A 3,699-nucleotide genomic window follows, 5' to 3' on the forward strand; every position below is an offset into this window, starting at 1 on the left:
CTGTTTATGCTCTGAGTATTTACTTACTTTTCTTTCTTTGCGTAGAATAAGGATCTGTGCATATTTTATGTCATTTCTTTTACTGATGTTTATTTGTATCTCAATAGACAAAGAACAGCTAAGTGGTTGAAAAAATAAGGTTTTCAGAGGAAAGGTGTATAATGCTACTGATGACTGTGCTTGACATTTCATTAGGTACACTTTGCCAGTACCCTCTTTTGCCTTCAGAACCGCCCAAATTCTTTCACGTTATAGATTTAAGAAGCTGCTGGAAACATTCCTCAGAGATTTTGCATCCCAAGAATGCTGTATTGGATTGAGATTTGGTGACTGTTTAGGCTATTTGACTACAGTGAACTCATTTCCATGTTGAAATGATTTGAGCTTTATGAGAATAGTACTCAGTGGTCATAAACAGATGGACATGGTTAGCAGCAATAATCAGGTAGGCTGTGGTGTTTAGATGATGCTCATTTTGTATTAAGGGGTCCAAAGTGTGCCAAGGAAATATCCTCTACATCGTTACATCACCAGCAGGAGCCTGAGCCGTTGATACAAGACAGAGTGGATCCATGCTAGGGGTGGGGGAAAAAATCGATACTGTGTAGTATCGTGATATTTTGTTTGCTAATAATGTATCGATACAGGGACAGCAGAAATCGATATTTTGTTACAAAAAAGGTTTTTGTGGACTGGAACATGACTGACTTCAGAGCACGTTGATCCTTTTTCTGAGCAAGAATCCTGACATTCCTTCGCTGTCCAAATGTGTTTTACTTTTTTTTGGCAGAAATAAACATGACAGTTTACTTATTTTAATTTAAGACATGTTTTATTTTAATTAAGTTTTTTAATTAAGTTTAAAACTTTTTTATTTAATGTAAAATTATATTTTGTTTTAATTTACTTTCAAATTCTTCAGTTACTGAAGGGGCTGCATAGTTTTCATAAATTGCATAGTTCAGAATAGCTATAATTGTACCAGATGGTTGCATTCAGTTAAGTTGGACTAGACTGTAATACAAACCGTTCAGTTTGTCAACAATAAAACTGACTGAAATGAGAGAAAGACTGAGTGTGAGACTTTGATATTAGATAAAATGAATATTGATAAAGTTTACCTTTATGTACAGAATCTGAATATCGCAAAATATTTTTAAAAAATTGCAATAATATCGTATCGTGCGTTAAGTATTGTGATAATATCGTATCGTGGGATGTATGGTGATTCCCACCTCTAATCCGTGCTTTCATGTTTTGTTTTTTTTAATCTTCTATTGGCACCTTTTGGTGAACTTTAGCCTCAGTTTCCTGTTCTTGGTCGATGGGGTTGTCTGCTGCTGCAGCCCAACTACTTCACGGTCAGACGTGTTGTGCATTTAGAGATTTTCGTCTGCATACCTTGGCTGTAACAAGACATAATATATTTGAGTTACTGTTGCCTTCCTATCAACTTTAAGCAGTCTGACCATTCTCCTCTGACCTTTGGCATCAACAAGAGATTTTCACTCAGAAAACTCACCAAGTAGTTTTCTCTGTAAAAACCTAGAATTGGGAATGTCCTGGTAAATTGTGGGAATATCCTGGTAAATTAGATCAGCCCGTTTGGCACCAACAACCGTGTCACATTCAAAGTCTCAAATGTGTTGTCATTAAATTTTGTTGATGCAACTGCTTATGAATGTCATTGAGGGTATAATCTGTTACCCAAAATGTATTGTTTGCATCAGACAGTTCCATTCACTTCATAGTAAAGCAAAAGATCTGCTTTTTCTGTGGTTACCATAAAATCTACATCACTTCTCCGTGCCTGCTTATATACACCTGTCAGTGGCCTTTATGGGGCCCTGTGATATGAATCATCCCTCTTGAAAAAAAAAAGGCATCCCGATAAGACACAACTAGATGTGAATCAGGAAATGAGACAACACATTTATGCAAAGAATCCGCCTGTAAAGATAAGCCTGAGCAAGTGTAAATTCATCATGATTTCTTTTTTTTTCTCCCAGAAATGAAAACGGGCTCTTTTTTTTCTCATTTTACCCGTGGTGATTTTATCTGAGGTGGCTCAGCAGAGGTGTGTAAGGAAACAGGAAGAACATTGTCTTTCTTATGGAAGCATTGTTACAAAGACAAAAATGACTTTCCATCACAGTCAAAAGTTCATCAGTCAAAGGTGTTATCCAATCACAACTCTCTATCACTTTCATTTGGAGTATTATTTTCTTTTCTCTGGCTTTCTTCAATGCATGTTGCCTGGAGACAAAATCGCAACAAGTCATACTCCCTCCCATTTTAGCATCAAAACTTGCTTCTCTGGTAACGCAACTCCTCCAGAAAGCACGCACAGACACACAACAGAGTTAGTGGCAAGAATTTCTTTGACCTTTTAAACACAGACAAAATGAGATGTTTCATCTGTTTGCAGGATTGGTAGGCAGTTTTCTACAGATTACAAAAGAGTGGTTTACATATCCTTCAGTAATGTATTAAAATATATTAAAAACTACTTCGAGTAGAGGGACATAGATGTTTCACTTCTTGGCAGGGAAAGTAGGTTGTTTTTATTATTTTTTATTATTTTCTTTCACCTACTGTATCCAAGGAATTGGGTGGGCCAGCCTATGCCAGCTTTCATAGGGTGATAGGTTTGTATATTTGGATGACACGGGGAGCATGTGACAGTCTATTTAACAGAGTTTGCATTCATTTAGAGTCCAGCAGACAAATGTAACCCCAATGTGCAAAAACACTCTGTTTGTCATGCTGTTTGGTTTTGGACATGCGGTTGATGAGTGAGTTGAAAGACAGTTAAATCAAAGACACTAAAATATACCTTAAGATACTGTTATCTATGTATTTTTAAGTTGTGTTCACCATCCTTAGATCACTAGAGAAGCTGAATCTGATATTTGAGTCAGCTGAGTGGCTCCCCAATGAAGCCTCTATTCTTACAGACACTGCGCACATGATCAGCAATAGTATCCTCAACACCATCTTAGGCGAGGGTGGAGAGGATGGGTGGATGCATCAGTCCTTATGTTGTGTCCCTGCTGCTTTCATGTTGTAACTGGATGCATGGGATGTCTCTGTTCTCCAGAGACCATCTGGATGTGTGTGTGTGTGTGTGTGTGTGTGTGTGTGTGTGTGTGTGTGTGTGTGTGTGTGTGTGTGTGTGTGTGTGTGTGTGTTTCCACAGCAGATGGATTACCACTCCTCTTTTTCTGAATACAGTCCATTCACAGGTGGGATCTAAAACAAGCCCTTTGAAAGAAAGTCCAGATCCAATAACTACCACTGCAGGTAGAGGATACACTGAGATGCACCAAGCCAGAATTCTGACACACTCTCCATCTGTATGCTGATAAGATCTTCAACCTTATATCAATCAACACAAATCTTCAGTATGCCTTTGTGCACAGCAAACTAACCTGTAGATTTTTGTATTCTGTGTTTTTTTTTTTAAACTGAAGGGCTAAATTCTGTACTTAAAGGGTAGAATTACAATCATATTCCCAGCTGATAAGATACACTGGTTAAACTGCCTCATCTGCGACATTTTCTAAGAGCCTAGTGGGAAAATTTGGACTGTCATAAGTACACATGTTCAGACTTCTTCAGCTGAGGACAGTCTTGGCTGGAGAAGTCACTTTGACAAGTGACGAAATGTTTGCCCCACTGAAAACGCTACATCCAGAT

The sequence above is a fragment of the Aulonocara stuartgranti genome, assembly GCF_965226115.1.
Source record: "Aulonocara stuartgranti genome assembly, chromosome: 15".
Taxonomy (NCBI): Eukaryota; Metazoa; Chordata; class Actinopteri; order Cichliformes; family Cichlidae; genus Aulonocara; species Aulonocara stuartgranti.